The sequence below is a fragment of the Orcinus orca genome, chromosome 6 (genome assembly GCF_937001465.1).
Source record: "Orcinus orca chromosome 6, mOrcOrc1.1, whole genome shotgun sequence".
NCBI lineage: Eukaryota > Metazoa > Chordata > Mammalia > Artiodactyla > Delphinidae > Orcinus > Orcinus orca.
Window position 1 is genome coordinate 66,861,003 of NC_064564.1, and position 21,060 is coordinate 66,882,062.

General features: G+C 34.1%; 1 protein-coding gene across 3 annotated transcripts in view; it reads left to right on the forward strand.

Moving 5' to 3' along the window:
• Window positions 1-21,060, forward strand: part of RFX3 (regulatory factor X3) — a 288,511-nt gene that overhangs the window by 13,436 nt on the left and 254,015 nt on the right. The gene's annotated exons all lie outside the window — the stretch shown is intronic.

The window sequence follows — 21,060 nt, forward strand, 5'->3', positions numbered from 1 at the left end:
AGAGTTAAACATGCTTCCAAATGGCGCAAATATATAGATTCCAGTAGAGACATCATTAGGATGTTTTATTTTAGAAACAGAATTTTTAAGTTGGAACAGACTTTGGAGGTTATCTCGTTTAACTCCCCCAACCCCCATTTATGTGAAAGAAAACGGAGGTTAAGTGACTTGGACATACAGCATTTATCAGAGCTGGCGCTGTTGAGCCCTAGGCTCCTCACTCCTCGACCAGTGTTCTTATGGTATATATCATAGCTGGTGAAAACCTTTCCTTAAAGGCAGACAGCGCAAACGTGCTGCCGTAAGTATTCACTCTACTTGCTTATTTTATCTAGAGTTTGAGCTCCGTATTTTTCCTAGAAAAAGTAAAATTTTATAATTCTGTATTCAATATTTGAATAAATATCTTAATTTTTATCATCTTCCAACTATAATTTTTGTATATAGGTCATTATTTAATTGCTTTATTTTAAAATGATATAGAAATGCAATTAAATTTTATTTTCCAAAGTTTTAAATGGCTGTACATTAAGGGGAAGTACCATACTTGCTTGTTTTTTTTTTTAAGAAAGAAAATAGTAGATTTGTAATCCCTATCGTTCGTATTTCCCCTTGCTGTGTGTTAGTGATAATATGTCATAATTTGATGAGGGTAAGGACGATTCTAATCCTTCTAAAGATTGTAAAAATTCATTGAATTTTTAATTATAAAAATTGAAATATTTGTTCCTGTAGGTCACTCTCTTGAGGAGCAAAAGTAAAATTACTGGCAGCTGATATTGGTCATACAAGCTGAGACTTGCCTGGCTGGGATTTAAAGGTGCTGCAGCACTCTTAAGTAAGAGAACCAACGAATGAGAATGTGAAGGGACTGCCCTTTATTCCATAGCAACCAGAAGCAATACCAGCAGTCATGCTATTATATGACTTCTTATTTTCTTAATCTGAGTTTTTGGAAGGATATATTGTTTACTGATTACTAGTATGAGACTGTGGCAGGAATAAGTAATTACCAAGATTTTGTCTTATTTTTCTCTGTGTGTGTGTGTGTTAGAATTGGAAGTAAACCTATGAGGTCAGGCTTGAACTTAGTTTTGGTGTCCTGTTTTGTGATAAAGATAACCTTTATCATTTGAGCACTAACCCTGTTGATTATTTGAAATAATCCACCTCAGAGAGACCAAGAAAATGACAAATAACTGAACTTTCTAGCAGTAATCTGATGCTCTTACCAGCTTCATTTGTAGTACCAAAGGATACATTTATATAAAACAAGAGTAGGTTTCCTATAGGGGAAAACCATTTGTCTTTCGCTCTTAACAAGGTAAATCCCCATGGACAAACCTTTCTTGTAAAACTGTTCTCCTTGGATTTCTCCTCACCTTCAATAAAAAAGGAACTATGATAAACAAAGGCATGATGAAATATTAGTTAGCTCTTGCATTTTTGCCTAGAAGTTACTCATTCTTAATCTTAACTTTTGTTTGTTTGTTTGTGTTTTATTTATTTGCCTGCGATGGGTCTTAGTTGTGGCATGCGGGATCTTTCGTTGCGGCGCACGGGCTTCTCTCTAGTTGTGGTGCACGGGCTCCAGAGCATGCGGGCTCAGTAGTTGTGGCACGCTCGGGCTTAGCTGCCCCAGGGCATGTGGGATCTTCGTTCCCTGACCAAGGATCGAACTGGCATCCCCCGCATTGGAAGATGGATTCTTAACCACTGTACCACCAGGGAAGTCCCAATCTTAATGGTTTTATTTTTTTAATTTAATGAGAGTTAAGAGAGAATCAGAATGCAGTGCATTAAATCAATTTTGCTTTCTGTTAACTAAAGAAAAGGGGTTTTGTTTTTGGGCGTGGGTGGGGAGGGATCTGAATCACTTACTTTTAGACTTAACTATATTCCTGATTTGCCAACACACCTACTGGCCCATAAAGTGGAACAGAAAATACAAATAATTCAGATGAAAAGAAAATGCTAAATACTTGGAAGTCTAAACTGAGGTTTGAATATAGAGGTTGAGTTACCAGTTACTAAATACTAGACTGCTGTATTTGTTGGATATAAAGAGGAAGAATCTAAAACATGGTGTGTGGTCTTAATAGCTTATGAATTTATAATCTGGATAAATTTTTACTAAAACCGTTTCTTAATATGGATTAATAGAATCCTCTAAAAAGGAGGTACTTTGGATGTTTTCAAATAGCCCAGAGTTTTATGTTTTGGGGGTCACAATCTTTCAGGATTCCTTATTGCGTATTCATCAGAATTATTTAAGAAATATTTATTGAGTGACCATAGCCTTTGTTGTTAGGAAGCTTATAGTCTAGGGTACATTTTCAAATTTATATTTCACCATTCTGCTCTGTAACTTCTCTTCTCTGGCCAGCCTGGCTTTTGATATTGTGTAATTGATTAAAAGCATGAACTTCAGAATGAACAACCCTGGGTTTGAATTCCAGTTCTGCTACTGATTAGTAGTTTAACCTTAGGCAGATAACTTAAAATACTGTTTCAAAAAATTAAATTAGATAACATAGGCAAATAGCACTGTGTCTGACATCCAAGTGCTTAGTCAGTGGCAGTTGCTGTTACTTCTCTATAGTCACCTGAATTATGCCTTGTCCTTTCTCTTCTCTATTACTTGGGTCTCATCGTTTATTCTATTTAAAATGTGTTCCCCACCCTGCTTAAATTCATCTCTCCTAAACTTAGAGTGGTCCCTAACTTGATGGGTTTACTTTTAATGAATTTGTTATTAACACAGCTATTGATAGCTAATTGTGATTTAGATTTATGGCTGTAAATGTTTGATCTTTCCAAATTGTTTGTAAGCTTCCAAAGGGCAAATGACTACACAATAGGTTTTTGAACTCAACACAAAACCCAGTGGCCTTTCCTAGTAGAAGAAATCAATGAATAATTATTGATTAAGCCTCAGATTGTTTATCTCTAATCAAATTATAGAAAACACATTTAACCATTTTATAACTTTGTCTAGACCTGATTTTATAATGACCATTTGAGCAATGCAGTTCTGTTATTCCAAATGGATTTTTTAACTTTCTGTTTTTTAAAATGGATTTAATGGAATGAATTAAATGATTTCATGAGTTTTTGATATTTCTTCAAATTAGCATCATCTAGCAGGGAGTAGATTTGGGCTGACCTAATCAGGGACTGTTTTCCTCTTACCTTTCAAATGACATATTGTTACCTAACTCTGTATCTGTATATGCATTTTATACATACACACACACACACACGTGCGTGTGTGTGTGTGTGTATGAAATTTCAGACTTGCCTGGAATTTCCTTAGTGTCTGACAAGACTAATTTCTTAGTTTCAGAACTTGGAGAGTCCCTTTTAGGATTCAGTACCTTCTTCCTATTTTCTGGTTGTGGCAGAGTGTGGAAATTCCTAATGCTACTTAATATGGGAGAGACATGGGGGGCATTATGAGAACTTTTTTGGGAGGGGGGCTACTTCAGATACCCCCAAACTCTTTAGTTTTTCCTTTTGTTGCCTACCTTCACTGCTCCTACTGGAATGTCCACAAAGTGCAGAATTAGGGCATGAGTTCCAAGGTTATACCAAGGCACTTAGTGGTATCAGAGTGGAATTGTTACAGCAGTCAAATCTGTGGTTGCACTTGCGCTAGTCCACCAAGGGTTGCACTGTGGAAAGGTAGCACTTGCTTTGATGTCTACTACAGACTTTACCCTGAAGAATGTTTTCTTTTTTTTTAATATGGAGCTGTCATCCATAAATCCATAATCTCTTATTTATTTATTAAAAAAGTTTTTTTAACATCTTTATTGGAGTATAATTGCTTTACAATGGTGTGTTAGTTTTTGCTGTATAACAAAGTGAATCAGCTATGCATATACATACATCCCCATATCTCCTCCCTCTTTTTTTTTTTAACATCTTTATTGGAGTATAATTGCTTTACAATCGTGTGTTACTTTCTGCTTTACAACAAAGTGAATCAGTTATACGTATACATACATCCCCATATCTCCTCCCTCTTGTATCTGCCTCCCACCCTCCCTATCCCACTCCTCTAGGTGGACACAAAGCACTGAGCTGATCTCCCTGTGCTATGCAGCTGCTTCCCATTAGCTATCTATTTTACATTTGGTAGTGGATATACGTCCATGCCACTTTCTCACTTCGTCCCAACTTACCCTTCCCCCTCCCCATGTCCTAAGTCCATTCTCTATGTCTTTGTCTTTATTCCTGTCCTGCCCCTAGGTTCTTCAGAACCTTTTTATTTTTTTTCTAGATTCCATATATATGTGTTAACATGCAGTATTTGTTTTTCTCTTTCTGACTTCACTCTGTATAACAGATTCTAGGTCCATCCACCTCACTACCAGTAACTCAATTTCGCTTCTTTTTATGGCTGAGTAGTATTCCATTGTATATATGTGCCACATCTCCTTTACCCACTCATCTGTTGATGGACACTTAGGTTGCTTCCATGTCCTGGCTATTGTAAATTGAGCTGCAGTGAACGTTGTGGTACATGACTCCTTTTGAATTATGGTTTTCTCAGGGTGTATGCCCAGTAGTGGGATTGCTGGGTCGTATGGTAGTTCTATTTTTAGTTTTTTGAGGAACCTCCATACTGTTCTCCATAGGGGCTGTATCAATTTACATTCCCACCAACAGTGCAAGAAGGTTCCCTTTTCTCCATACCCTCTTCAGCGTTTATTGTTTGTAGATTTTTTGATGATGGCCATTCTGACCGGTGTGAGGTGGTACCTCACTGTAGTTTTGATTTGCATTTCTCTAATAATTAGTGAAGTTGAGCATCCTTTCACGTGTTTGTTGGCAATCTGTATATCTTCTTTGGAGAAATGTCTATTTAGGTCTTCTGCCCATTTTTGGATTGGGTTGTTTGTTTTTTTGATATTGAGCTGTGTGAACTGCTTATATATTTTGGAGGTTAATCCTTTGTCAGTTGCTTCGTTTGCAAATATTTTCTCCCATTCTGAGGGTTGTCTTTTCGTCTTGCTTATGGTTTCCTTTGCTGTGCAAAAGTTTTAAGTTTCATTAGGCCCCATTTGTTTATTTTTGTTTTTATTTCCATTTCTCTAGGAGGTGGGTCAAAAAGGATCTTGCTGTGATTTATGTCATAGAGTGTTCTGCCTATGTTTTCCTCTAAGAGTTTGATAGTGTCTGGCCTTACATTTAGGTCTTTAATCCATTTTATTTTTGTGTATGGTGTTAGGAAGTGTTCTAATTTCATTCTTTTACATATAGCTGTCCAGTTTTCCTAGCACCACTTATTGAAGAGGCTGTCTTTTCTCCACTGTATATTCCTGCCTCCTTTATCAAACGTAAGGTGACCATATGTGCGTGGGTTTTTCTCTGGGCTTTCTATCCTGTTCCATTGATCTATATTTCTGTTTTTGTGCCAGTACCTTACTGTCTTGATTACTGTAGCTTCGTATTATAGTTTGAAGTCAGGGAGCTTGATTCCTCCAGCTCTGTTTTTCCTTCTCAAGATTGCATAAGCTCTTTTTAAAATCAATGTATTTTCATTCTGTACCATCTCTTTTGATGAAGTTTGGTGAATTTACTACCAGTTATGAAGTCATCTTGACCTCTCTTCAGACTTAGGGGATTCCCTTCAATTTCTAGAATCAGTTTAGGTGTACAAGTTCGTTATTACTTTTTGTAATAATCTTCAATTATTTATTGAGCCAATATTGGCACCTACAATACGGGCCAAGCAGTGGAATGCTGTGGAGGATACAACAGTGAACAAAATTAATCAGGTCTCTGCTCTAGAGGAGTATACATTGAAGCAATTGGAGATGAGGGAGAGAGAAAGTAAATGAGTATTATAATAGATGGTTATAAATGCTGTGGAGAAAAATAAAGAAAGAAGGGGTATAGAGAGTGTAGGTGATGAGGGTGGAGGAAATTGTAATTTTAAATAGGATAATTAGGAAGAACTTAAAGAGAAGGTGACATTTGAACAAAGTCTGACAGAGGTAAGTTTTGTATATTTCTTCAAATGTGGGTTTATATATTTATCTTGATGCCTTGATTGGTGCTAGCCTTCCTTCTGTACTAAAGAGTCCTAATTGTTTACATCTGTCCTTATTTTTCTTTCTGCCTTTCTCTTTGCTGCCTTTTATCATTTTTCTATGCCTTTGAAAATAGAGCCTTTTCGTTTATATATTCTTTTTAAATGTATTGACTAAAACTATGGTTTTCTATAAGGAAATAGGCAGATTAAGAATCTCTTTCGAAAACTTTTAGCTTAGTTTTGTGTTTTTGTTTTTTTGAGAGGAGAGGGGATATTCATTTCTTCAAGTTCACCCTATCTGCTTACAATTGAAGGTTCTTCTGAAACACCTGTAACTATCACTAAAATATATCCTAAAAAATTGGAAAGAATTGATGCATGAAGTGTTAAAAGTAAAAAAAGTCATAATTAATAGACAAATAGAAATTACACTAGCCGAACTGCTGGTTTGTTGGTTATGCTCTCAGTTTGCTTATATGGCTGATTTAAACTGGAGAAAGAATCTTTGCATTTGGTGGTTTCTGTGATCAAAATGCCCTTCAGTGTCTTAGATGTGAAACTAGAATGTCATTGTTTATATAGCATAGATATCTATCATTATCTAGTCATCTTTAATCGTAACTTATCATGGATTTATGAATTGAATTTTTTGTAAAATTTTGTATATGCAAAAAGACAAGTGAGAGATTATTTAGATAAATAAAAGTTACTAATGGAGGCAGTGGAGGTCTTGAATTCTGTTATTTTGACAAATAGATTGTCATGCTGATATTTTTAGAATGAGGTTTTCAGTGTACTAATGTCAAAATTGTATTTTCCATTTCACTTCAGTGTCAGATATTCAACACTATGTGCCTGTCATCCATTATGCAATGTACAGTTTGACAGTATTTGAGGGTATTGTACTGTATTGGAATACTAAAAAAATGGTACAAAATATGTAATATATATAATATGGGTATGTTTTTAACATGTTTAAGGAAATAGAAATTTCTGTGGAATCTTTAACTACATTTCTGTGTTTGAATTTATGTAACTATATATATAATATTTATTTCTAATCGTGTTCTTCCTTGAAGGCTGGTTAAGTGATTATACTTGAAAATTTGCCCCGGCATTTGTGTCTGAAGTGAGTCAGATGTTTCCACATTTTAGCAACCTGTAGTCCGGAGTTTTGTTTTGTTTTGTTTTCTTTTGTTTTTGCTGTACGCGGGCCTCTCACTGTTGTGGCCTCTCCCATTGCGGAGTACAGGCTCCGGACGCGCAGGCTCAGTGGCCATGGCTCACGGGCCCAGCGGCTCCGCAGGATGTGGGATCCTCCCGGACCGGGGCACGAACCTGCGTCCCCTGCGTCGGCAGGTGGACTCTCAACCACTGCGCCACCAGGGAAGCCCTGTAGTCCAGAGTTTATTGAACTTGAGTACCTGCTATTTTTGCCATTGAAAGTATAAATTAAAAAATTAAAGTAGCCGAATTTAGTATCACCACTTTTTTGTACCATCACTGTGTTTATGAAAAAATATGTGAGCTATATAAAAGACTTCGGAGAGCAAGTCTGCCCTCATATTTTACCCCCTAGCTTTTTCATTAAGGAAAAATTTAAAGATATACAAAAATAGAACTGTATGATGAAATAATGAAATGAATTCCTGTGTATCCATCTCTCTGCTTTAATGGTTAGCTTGTGGTTAATCTTATTTCAGCCAAACCCCTTCACTCCCCAAACACTCCATTATTGTTCCCCTCACTCTTTACCTATGGAAAGAGATCCAACACAGCTGAGTTGGGCTTGTGCTCAGACTGCCAGTCCTTTATCCTGCTTGGCGGTGTTGTGTCATCTTCCCACCTCCCGGGAATAGAGGGATGGATGAAGAAAAAAATCATGCAAAGAATAAAGGTTAGTTTCCAGACAAGTATCATTTAAACTTTTGAATTGTGAACTTTCATATTTCTGGTTTCAGATTTTGAGTTGGAATTAAATATTATCTTCCAAATTTAGCAAAGACTCTACAAAGATTGTTTGTTAGTGCTTTGTGAGAAAGTAACATTTATCTCTTTATAAAGATGGTTTCTTTTATTGTTTTCTAAAGATTTTCTGTGTATTTGCTTTCACAAAAAAATTGTGAAATATACGTCTTTGAGGTTTTTGGCATTTATAATATGATGCGACTGAAATTGTCCCTCAGATTTATAGAATGTACTTCAAGATGCTTTTTTCATTATCCTCAGTTATGCATTTCAAAATTCAGTCGATCCAGTTACTTTTTTTCCATTTATTCAATACCTTTTTCAAGTTTTTAAATGGTAAAAGTGAGTAGTAGTTAAAAAGTAAAAGTTTTTTAGAGGCTTTAAAACAAGTTTTTAACTGATAGCACCCTTCCAATCAGGTGTTTTATCACATTCCTGTTACAGATTTTAATATTAAAAAAACTTTTCCTTTGTACACCAACATCCTTTTGACCTTGGCTAAACAAATTATAGAAAAATTTAAAAAAAACATATTTTGGGAAGTATTCTGTCAGTAGGAAGGAGCTGGTAGAAGCAGGAAGAGCCATATATTTAGAGCTCTCATAATGATTTTTTTTCTCTTTATAATTAGTAAGATATGACTACTAAAAAGAATTCTAACCTGTGAGACATTGGCTACCAACCCTAGATGTGATTTATTAAAGAGCCTATAATTCTTGATACGTGCTTATGAAATTTTTAAAATTCAGAATCAGTTTTATTCAGCAACTTTTGTTGAGGATCTTTGATTTTGGTGGGGGGTGGTATGTGGAAATGAATGAAGTGTGACAGGGTGTTGCAAATCCAAGCAAACTGGAATGTGCAAAAGAGAGGCCAAATTCCATAGATAAATACATGATTCTCTGTACCTACATGCTCCTGGTTTCTTATCATGAAGCCACATTTTATAATTACTGCAGCTTTGTAACTTTAAAGACACAAGACCCCAGTAAACAACAACACTTCTACTAAAATATCTATCCTCATTTAAAAAAAAAATTTATTCTTTATTTTGCCCCATTGACTTTTAGTTAATAGTGCCTGACAGGATCCTAAATATTAATGTAGCCAGTTTAGAACTTTGATTCTTTCAGAGCAGATTCTTTTGGCATTATGTAATACATACTAGTAATTGACCAACTATTAAATAACTGCTTTAAAATTAACACATTTGCCTGACACAGGCCCTGTGAATGGTATTCTCATAAGTAGAAGCTGACTTTAATGACTTTATTGACTACCCTGTGTATATATATGTAGTGTGTGTGTTTTAATGTTTTGTTCTTGTTTGCAAAAATCAATTTTCATTACTTAAAAAAGGTTTTCATATATTAGGTCCTGCAGTTTTAGAATTAAGTTAAATTTTTCTTATCCTAAATGAGAATTGGAAAGTTTTCAAAGTACTTTATTGGAAAATTGTTGAATCTTAAAGTTACTAATCACTTGGTTTTTTACATCACAATTGTTACTGATAATCACTGCATCTTTAAAGAACATTTTCTTTTCTGAGTTGTTGCATGGATTCTTAAGAAGTAAGGATGGATCAAGGAAAATACAATTATTGAATATAAAATTTTCATATTTGTGTTTCTTCCTTTTTTTCTCATCTGTAAAATGAATCCTCATGTTTCTTTCTGCAGATTTTCTTTCAAATCTTCTCCTTCTGTATTCTTGTCTCTCTTTATTATCCTTTCTGTCCACTTTCCCCTTTTGCTCTGTTCTGCTCTGCTTGGCTTTACTTACAGGCTGTTTCAGTTCTAAACCTTCTTAGCCAACCCATTCTCTTCCTGCCTCAACCTCAGTTCTTTGCTCAGATGCTGCCTTTGCACCTCTCAGCGTGCTTCAGCTCTCCTATTATTGAATTCTTTGTCTTTCTTTTTGGGATAGTTGTTCCGCATTCCTCTGTTTATTGTTTCTTGGTACTTTTAGAGAAATAGCTAATTTCCTTTATTCTGCTTCCTATGGTATGTAATGCGGAGAAGAAGTAAAAACAACAATTGAAGGACAGATGCTCATGGCTCTTTAAAAAAGAATAAGGTAGTGCAGTTGACAGATTATTTAAAAAAGTGCTCCCAGTTCAGAGTAGTTAGATAGATAGAGGGGCTAAACGTTGCTGTGAATGTAAAGATGTTGTTTGGCTTTTAAAAAACTTTATTTTTAACTTTCAGAAGATATGGGCAATATTAGTATAGCCAAAATATCCTTGGAAAGTTCTGGATAAGATGGTTATTGTAAAATCATATATTATTTTTATTTACCTGTATAGTCTTTGGTATTTTATGGTAGGCCAACATCTATTTTTGTCTTTAAATACTTTATGAAAAAGGCCTATCATACATAGCTAAATAAAAGTCAATACAATGTCTTCTTTTAAAGAAGGTGGAAGTCCTCTTTTCTGCCCACTTTTCAAATTCAGTTTCACATAATTTGTTTAGCAGTATTTTATTGATAGACCACTATTTTTCTCTCTTGTTCTCATTTGCATTCGAGTAGTACTAATTGTAATGAACGTATGTGAGTAACTTGTTGAGTGTTAATCTTTAAAGTTATAGAATATGCATCTGATAGGATAGAATAGATTTTAGAATTAACATAAAATTATTACTGACCAAAAAGGATGAAAAAAAATCACCTGGTTTTATAATAAAATGAAATTTAGAATTTCTACAGTTTCTCAGTGATTTTTGTGTGTGTGTAGTGGTGGGCGGGTGCTTTTAGTTTTGCTAACTTCATGACTTCTGGGTTCCTAGGTTTAATTTATTTTTCTACTATTGGAGTTTAGATAAGTACCACAGTCTTTTTTTAAATCAAATTAAAAAAAAGTGCTTTTTAAAAGTGCAAATTTAATAGTGCTTTTTTTTCTTTCTTGAAACTTTCTAGTTCATTTATATCCATTATAACCTATTAGGAGACTATGTGGAAATAAAATCTTGGGGATGGTAGGTGGTGTAATTGAAATGTAGGTCATAATCTGTTCTTTGTTTGTTTTACCAAATTAGTTAGGGATTCTGAGGATACATTTTGAATATTTGTGTATGTTTAGCATTTTGTCCCTTTGTTAGAAATCTCTCAGTGTGACTTGTTTTTAATAGGATGTGTCTTGAATTGTAGTCCAATCACTCTTGAAAAGTATTAAGCCCTTTAAACACACTGGTCAGACCCATAGAGGGAAGCCTACAGGTTTATTAGCACTCCTTAGCCTGAAAGCACAGCATACCCTTCTAGGTTGCACAGCAACAGACTCCTAGCAACCATAATAGATTGAATTTCTAAGAGTGACCAGGCCGGATGTAATAATAAAGCAGGAGGTACAAACAGTTGTCATGGTTTTCTTTTCACAGTAAGCTAGTTTGATTTGGGGAAGCTTAGCCTTTCAAAAATGGGCAAACTTCTTATAAAACTACTACTGTTTGTACCTAGGACTTCTGGTATTAAAATAGCAATAATAGTACCAAATTTAAAAAGCTACCGATTAAAAAAACAGTATGCTCAAAATAAAACAAAACAAAAAAGTAAAAGGATTGTCATGTAAAGGAGTTTTCAGGGAAGTATGTTTTAAAAATACTTCTTTTAAATCATAAAACTGAACTGTAGCAAAATAGTCGTAATGAATGTTTTTTAAAAATAAAAATCATAATATTTGTGCTTTCTCTCTGGGGATCCTCTATTTTAATTTTGCAGCAACTCTGTAGTTTTACCTATGCAGTTTAAGTGGATGTGCGTATAAAACTGATGCTTATAATAAACTTAAAAATGTATCTAAGAAAACACACTATTTGAACTATATATAAACAGTGTTTTTTGAAATTATGAACTAATAACCGGTGGAGCAGAGAATTTATTGAAGAAGAAAGAATAAAGTAGTAAACTGTACAATCCTACACAGTGACAGTGAAAGTGTTTGTGATATTCCTAAAGGTGTAGTATTGTGTTATAACTTTGTTAACATTTCTTCTGTGTATCTTTTAGTATGTGTTTGCTTACATAGCCATGAAAAAGAGATTAATTCAGATACATTCACAACCTGAAACAGGATGCCTCCATCAAAAGAAACAGATCCTCATATAGCTGCTGGAGTTGGAGTGGAGCTATAGCCTTTGACAGCAATAAGCTGTAAATATACACACATGCTAATACCCTTGATTTGTTCATCTTTTGTGTCAGCATTTGGAAAAGATTGTTAAAGTGGCAGTTGTAGTACATACTGGCAATTACAGTAAAGAGCAGAAATTAGGTATTTGTGACCTATTATATTTCATTAAAAGACTTCCTTATTAAAATGGCACTGCTTACCCTGATTACTTGACAGCTGCCCTAAAAGATTAGAAAATACACAGTTGTAGCTAAAGGTAAAATCAACTGCTTAAGCACATGACATAGAACAAGTAAATGGTACAGTATAAACTATTTTTTAACAATAACTTTTCTCTGGGTAGAAATGTTTATCAGTGGTTAAGTGCCGTGCATTTTTTGCATTTCTATAATAATAGCTTACCCACAGGGGCATTTTCCCATTGAGATATTTTGTTTAATACACCCACCTAATATTATACTAGCTTCCTATTAGAGGAGGTTATTATGAGGTGTCATAGATCCAGGGATCAGCATGGCATCACCAGAGAAAATTTTTCTGCTAACTGATGAATTAGCATCCTAATTCAATGTAAATACTACCTTTACCAAGCAGAACTAGAATGTTTGGAAATTTTATCGCTAGATTATCAGTATCTGAAATATTAGTAACCCACTAGAGCCACAGTGAGTTTAATACTTGAATTTAGGCATCACTTGTACAACATTGAATTGTCTCCTTTTCTAGAGAATAATTCATTATGTGGTCCTTTTTACTGTCAATGATATTTCTGAAGTTACTATCTCTATTTTAACATGGTGACTGTATAGCACTTTATAGAACAGTCCTGCCTAAATTCTGAATTGTCGTTGAGCAGTTAGGTAGCCTGCCCTGCCCCACATTCTAATAGTTAACGACCAGCCTATGAGTATGAAATCACAGCTCACTCTTGAAGACACAAAAAACAGGTTCAGTATGAAGCAAATTTGTGGGATGATCACCTCTCTCAGCTTATCTTGAATATAGATTTTTGTCAGGATTGTCCCAGTATTAGTAGAAGTCTGTTGTAGTACTTGAATGGAACTGTAAAATTTCCACAAAGACCCAAATTATGTTATGTGAGACACTCACATGAATTCCACATACACAAATATCCATGACTACTTATGTCTTTAGCTAAAAAAAAAATCTGTTGCATGTTGCATGAGCTTTTTCAACTTGCAAAATTGTTAGGGAAAGATGTGAGTCCTAGTCTTTTGAAAAGTAAAATAGACCTGAGTTCAAATCCTGGCTTTATCATTTGCTAGCTAATTATCCTTAAATTCTTTAACTGTTTTGAGCTCAGATTTTTAATGTAAATATGGGGATATTATATACTCAGTTGTGTTATAAAATGAAAATATGGTGAAAGATAAAACAAGATATACCTATAGAGAATGTAGCATGAAAGTCTAGAATTAGCATTCATACTGGTAGCTAGTATTGTCATCTTTCTGGCTAACTCCTTGTGGTAGAATGTGATGAGGGTTTTGCTGGAGAGGGTGGCAGCTGAAAATAGTAACATGGAACTAGATATAATCAGAAACAAAATGGTTTTCAAAAAGGGATATTATGTACTATATATTTTATTAAGTCATTTTCAGTATTAGAAGGAATTCTTTAGAGTAAACTTCTAAAGTAATCCCTCTTGTTCACAGATTCAAATATTTGGGCAGGATCTTTAAAGATTACAGAGCAATAATTGATAAGAGAAATATACACTAAAACAGATGAAATACTAATTACCCTGACAAAGGGCAGAATGTAAAGAAGGCAAATTTATTTATTTTAGTAAATATGTATGGTGATCCTTATATTATTTAAACATTTGACCTCTCTCCAAATTTTTCTTCCATGTAAAAAACTGTAAGAGCAGAAGTGAGTAAACTGCCCAGCCTTGTGTTAGCACCTAACACTGTTGATAAAAGAAAACTGAAAATGAGTATCAGTAGCTTCTGCTGAAAAGTAAAGCAACAGTGGAGTCCCATAAAAATCTGATTACCTTTGGTACTTTTTGGCCTGCCCTTGAAAAAATGTTCAATACACTCACCCTTGACTTACAAAAATATAGTTTAAATTTTAATATATACTGTTGTTGCTAAAGGGATCACAAAGGCATTTAATTTAATGAGAAGATAATATTTGCAAAAGAATAGACGTGGTTTGAAATATAATAGTTTGAAGTAGCTAGTGGGATTAAACTGGTTTAGGCAATAGCTATCCTATTTCAGTTCTTTGAAGAAGGTAATTCCAGCCTAAGCTTAAGTAAAGGAGGAGGTACAGAACATACTTAACTTTCCCTTGATATTTTTAAAAGGGAAAAGAATACCAGGCTACAGTGATACTTAGAGCCAAGGGAAAATAGCGCTTACTGTTAAGAATATAGTTTGTCAGATAAAACCACGGGCTATTACCTGTAGTTCTGTAAATTTTAAATTAACAAATTTTTTCTTGAGTATGACTTATATGCTTATATTGTTAAACTGTTTAACAATATCAATTTGAAGAAGTATTGCTAAAAACATTAAATTGGGAAATCTAAAATTTAAGAGTTAACCAAAATATAATTCTCTTTTCACAGAAGCTATTTTTTTAAGATCAATGAATATGTAACTCTGATTTTTCATCTTGTACATATGCTACCATTGTCCACTTGTGAAAATGTAGAAGATAATTTTACCTTTTATGCTTAATTGAAGATTATGTCCAGCTCAGTGAAGATTCATACATGAGCTTCATAAATATTCTCTGCATAAAATTTTTTCTCTTGCAAATGAAGTTTTTACTTTATAGTTATCATTTTTTCCTTGATATTCTTAGCACTTTGAGTTGTTGAATTGGGAAATATAATATGTATGCATATATGTATGTAAATACACACACAAAATAGCATAAACTTTCTTTTCAGTGCAGTCTAAAGTTAGAATTCTTTATATTGAGATAATTGCTAGGTGAGAAAAACTAATTAAACTACCAAACTAGTCCAGACTCTCACTATTGGTAGGGTCTTTTCGCACTAGGGCCTTCTGTGCATAATGTATACTGTATATGAATGCTGCTCGAAGTGTGAGTGGAGGTCCCCAGGGGTCACCAGGAAGTCCTGGTGAAGTTTCAACTGTAAAACCGTGCCACTCTTCTCATAAAATTGTTTTTTTTGGAAAATTTAGATATATTTCATAAAATTATGACTATTATAAGATGCAGTGGTTTTATTTCTGTCATTTTCAACTTAGTAAATATTTATTATATTATTTGTTCACATATAATCAACAACTAACATATTAGTTTTAGGTGTACAATATAATGATTTGATATTTGTATACACTGCAAAATTATCAGGACAGTAAGTCTGGTTACCATCCGTCCCATACAAAGTTACAAAATTTTTTTTTTCTTTTTTTCTCCTTGTGATGAGAACTTTTAAGATTTACTCTCTTGGCAACCTTCAAATATGCACTACTGCAATGGTGACTATAGTCACCATTTGTACATTACATTCCCATGACTTATATATTCTTTAATTGCAAGTTTATACGTCTTGGCCACTTCACCCATTTGTCCACCTCCAATCCCCCTCCCCTTTGGCAACCAACCATCCTATTTTTTGTATGAGTTTTGCTTGTTCATTTGTTTTGTTTTTTAAATTCCACATATGAGGTCATACAGTATGTCTCTTTCTCTGTCAGACTTATTTCACTTAGCATAATACCCTCAAGGTCCATCCATGTTCTTGCAAATGGCAAGATTTCATTCTTTTTATGGGCAAGTAGTATTCCACTGTTTATACATACAACATTTTCTTTATCCATTTATCCACTGATGGACACTTAGGTTGTTTCTGAATCTTGGCTATTGTAAATAATGCTGCAATAAAAATAGGGTGTGTATATCTTTTCAAATTAGTGTTTTTGTTTTTCTCAGATTAAATACTCAGAAGTAGAATTGTTGCATCATATGGTAGTTCTATTTTTAATTTTTTGAGGAACCTCCATACTGTTTTTTATAGTGGCTGCACCCATTTACATTCCCACTAAGAGTACATAAGAGTCCACTTTCGTCCACATCCTTGCCAACAGTTGTTATCTCTTGTCTCTTCGGTAATAGCCATTCTAACAGGTGTGAGGTGATATCTCACTGTGGGTTTGATTTGCATTTCCCTGATGATTAGCAATGTTGAGCATCTTTTCATGTGCCTCTTGGCCATCTGTATGTCTTCTCTGGAAAAATGTATATTCAACCTCTGCCCATTTTAACATTGGATTGATTGTTTTCTGTTTTGTTTTTTTTTTTAAGCTGTTGAGTTGTATGAGTGGTTTATATATTTTGGACATTAACCCCTTATTGGATATATGATTTACAGATATTTTCTCCCATTCTGTAGGTTGCCTTTTCGTTTTGTTGATGGTTTCCTTTGCTGTGCAGAATCCTTCTTGTTTATGTAGTCCCTCTTGCTTATTTGTGCTTTTGTTGCCTTTGCTTTTGGCGTCAGATCCAAAAAATCATCACCAAGACTGATGTCAAGGAACATATTGTCCATGTTTTCTTCTAAAAGTTTTATGGTTTCAGGTCTACATTTAAGTTTTTAATCCATTTTGAGTTACTATTTATGTATGGTGTAAGATAGTAGTCTAGTTTTTGTTCTTTTGCATGTGGCTGTCCAGATTTCCCAACACAGTTTATTAAAGAGACTGTCCTTTCCCCACTGTATATTCTTGCATCCTTTGTTGTAAATTAATTATACGTGGGTGGGTTTGTTTCTGGGCTCTCTATTCTGTTCCATTAAACGATATGTTTGTTTTTATGACAATACCATACTGTTTGGATTACTGTGGCTTTGTAATATCGTTTGAAATCAGGGAGCATGATGCCTCCAGCTTTGGTCTTCTTTCTGTAGATTGCTTTGGCTATTCAGGGTCTTTTGTGGTTTCATACAAATTTTCAGATTGTTGTGTTTCTGCTAGAAATGCCTTTGGTATTTTGATAGGGATTGCATTGAATCTGTACATTGCTTTAGGTAATATGGACATTTTAACAATATTATTATTAATAATAAGCATGAAATATCCTTCCATTTATTTGTACTTCATTCAGCTTCTTTCATCACTATCTTATATTGATAGTTATCAGTGTACAGGCCTTTCAGTTCCTTTCTTGAATTTATTCCTAGGTATTTTATTCTTCTTAATACAATTGTAAAGTTTTTGTTTTCTTAATTTTCTTTCAGATAGCTCATTGTTAACGTATGGAAATGCAGCACATTTTTGTATGTTGATTTTGTACCCTGCCACTTTACTGAATTCTTCAAAAAATTATAACAATGTTTTGGTGGAGTCTTTAGACCATATATATATATCATGCTGTCCTCAAATAATGACAGTTTTACTTCTTCCTTTTCAACTTGGATGACTTTTATTTATTTTTTTCTTGCCTTAATTGCTCTGGCTAGGACTTCTAATACTATGTTGAATGAAAGTGGTGAGAGTGGGCATCCTTGTCTTGTTCACTAGAGGAAAAGCTTTCAGCTTTTCCCCCCTGAGTGTGATTTTAGCTGTAGGCTTGTTATATATGGCTTTTATTATGTTGAGATACACTTCTTGTGTACAACCTTGTTGAGACTTTTTTATCATAAATGGATGTTAAATATTTTCAAAAGCTTTCTTCTGCATCTATGGGATGTTCATATATTTTTATCCTTCATTTTGTTAACGTGGTGTATCACATTGACTGATTTTCAGAAGTTGAACCATCCTTGCATCCCTGGAATCCCACTTGATAGTGGTGTATGATCTTTTTAATGCATTGTTGAATTCGTTTTGGTAAATTTTGTTGAGGATTTTTGCATCTATATTCATCAGGAATATTGGCTTATAATTTTCTTTTTTTGTTGTGTCCTTGTTTGGTTTTGGTATCAGGGTAACATTGGCCTCGTGAATTGAGTTTGGAAGGGTTTTTCTTAAGTTTTTTTAAAAGAGTTTGAGGAAGATAGTTATTGAATCTTCTTTAAATGATTGATAGAATTCAGCACAGAAGCCATCTAGTCCTGGACTTTTGTTTGTTGGGGGATTTTTTATTACTGATTCAATCTTCTTACTAGAAATTGGTCTATTCAGATTTTTTATTTCTTCCTGATTCAGTCTTGGAAGATTCTATGTTTCAAGGAATTTATCCATTTCTTCTAGGTTGTCCAGTTTATTGACGTATAATTGTTCTTAGTAGTCGCTTATGATTTTTTGTATTTCTGTTTATCAGTTGTATCATTTCCTTTTTTATTTCTGATTCTATTTAAGCTGTCTCTTTTTAAAAAAAATATTTATTTATTTATTTGGTTGCGTTGGGTCTTAGTTGCAGCAGGCAGGCTCCTCAGTTGTGAGCCCTCTTTATCTTTCTTGGTAAAGAGAATTCAGCTAACGGTTTGTCAATTTTGGTTATTTTTTCAAAGAACAAGTTTTCAGTTTCATCATTCCCTTTTACTGGCTTTTTAGCTTCTATTTTGTTTATTTTTGCTCTGATCACTGTTATTTCCTTCTTTCAACTCACTCTGGACTTTGTTTGTTCTTCTTTTTCTAGTTCTTTTAGGTATAAAGTTAGCTTGTTTGAAATTTTTCTTTTTTCTTGAGCTAGACTTGTATCACCATACATCCCTCTTAGAACTGCTTTTGCTGCATCCCATATATTTTGGTAAGTTGTGTTTCAATTCTTTTTGTCTCAAGGTATTTTTTTTTTAGATTTTTTTAAATAGATCTTTATTGGAGTATAATTGCTTCACAATACTGTGTTAGTTTCTGTTGTACACCAAAGTGAATCAGCCATATGCATACATATGTCCCCATATCCCCTCCCTCTTGAGCCTCTCTTCCACCCTCCCTATCCCACCCCTCTAGGTCATTGTAAAGCATTGTAAAGCACCAAGCTGATCTCCCTGTGCTATGCTGCTGCTTCCCACTAGCTAACTATTTTACATTCGGTAGTGTATATATGTCGATGCTACTCTCACTTCGCCCCAGCTTCCCCCTCCCACCCAGTGTCCTCAAGTCCATTCTCTATGTCTACATCTTTATTCCTGCCCTGCAACTAGGTTCATCAGTACCATTTTTTTTTCAGATTCCATATATATGCATTAGCATATGGTATTTGTTTTTCTCTTTCTGACATGCTTCACTCTATATGACAGACTCTAGGTCCATCCACCTCACTATAAATAACTCAATTTCATTTCTTATTATGGCTGAGTAGTATTCCATTGTATATATGTGCCACATCTTCTTTATTCATTCATCTGTTGATGGACATTTAGGTTGGTTTCATGTCCTGGCTATTGTAAATAGTGTTTCAGTGAACATTGTGATACATGTCTCATTTTGAATTATGGTTTTCTCAGGGTATATGCCCAGTAGTGGGATTACTGGGTCATATGGTAGTTCTATTTGTAGTTTTTTAAGGAACCTCCATACTGTTCTCCATAGGGGCTGTATCAATTTACATTCCTACCAACAGTGCAGGAGGGTTCCCTTTTCCCCACACCCTTTCCAGTGTTTATTGTTTCTAGATTTTTTGATAATGGCCATTCTGACTGGTGTGAGGTGATACCTCATTGTAGTTTTGATTTGCATTTCTCTAATTATTAGTGATGTTGAGCATCTTTTCATGTGCCTCTTGGCCATCTGTATGTCTTCCTTGGCAAAATGTCTATTTAGGTCTTCTGCCCATTTTTTAATTGGATTGTTTTAAAAATAAACAAATGGGACTTAATTAAAGTTAAAAGCTTTTGCACAACAAAGGAAACCGTGAACAAAACAAAAAGACAACCTTGAGAGTGGGAGAAAATATTTGCAAAAGATTAATCTCCAAAATATACAAATGTCTCAAGGTATTTTTTGATTTCTTTTTTGATTTCTTCATTGACCCATTGGTTGTTTAGTATCATGGTGTTTAATCTTCACATATTTATGATTTTTTCAGTTTTCTCCCTGTAATGTTCATTGATTTTCTGTGTGGATGAAGTATTCATTTATGTAAGTGGGTTATGAGGGTTCTGCACTATTATTGTATTTCCATCACTTTCACCCTTTAGGTCTGTTAATAATTCGTGTTGTATTTTGGTGCTCTTATGTTGGGCGCATATATATTTACAAATATTATGTCTTCTCTTTGGATTGACCCCTTTATTATTATCCAGTGCCCTTTTATTGTAGTAGCTGTTTTAAAATCTATTTTTTTCTGGTGTAAGTATAGCTGTCCCAGCTTTCTTTTGGTTTCCATTTGCATGGAATATCTTTTTCCATCCCTTCACTTTCTTAGTGTGTGTGTCCTTATATCTGAAGTGAGTCTCTTGTAGGCAGCAGATAGATGGGTCTTGTTTATGTATCCATTCAGCCACTCTACATCTTTTGACTGGAGCGTTTAGTTTATTTACATTTTAAGTAGTTATTCATAGGTATGTACTTACTGCCTTCCTGTTAATTATTTTATAGCTGTTTTGTAGTTCTTCTCTGTTCCTTTCTTTTTCTCTTGCTTTCTTCTCTCTTGAGGTTTGATGACTTTCTTTAGTGTTTTGTTTAGATTCCTTTCTCATTATTTTTTGGTATCTACCATAGGCTTTTGCTTTGTGGCTAGTATGTGGCTCACAAATAACAGCCTATGTAAATAACATTCTATTTTAACTTCATAACAACTTTAAGTTTGGATGCATTTTAAAATTACATTTTTTACTCTCTCCCCCACATTTTATGTTTTTGATGGCACATTTTACATCTTTTTATTTTGTGTTCGTCTTACCATATTATTATAGTTATATTTATTTTTACTTTTGTTTGTCTTTTAATCTTCATATTAGCTTTATAAGTGATTAATCCACTATCTTTATAATAGATTTACCTTTACCAGTGAGATTTATACTTTC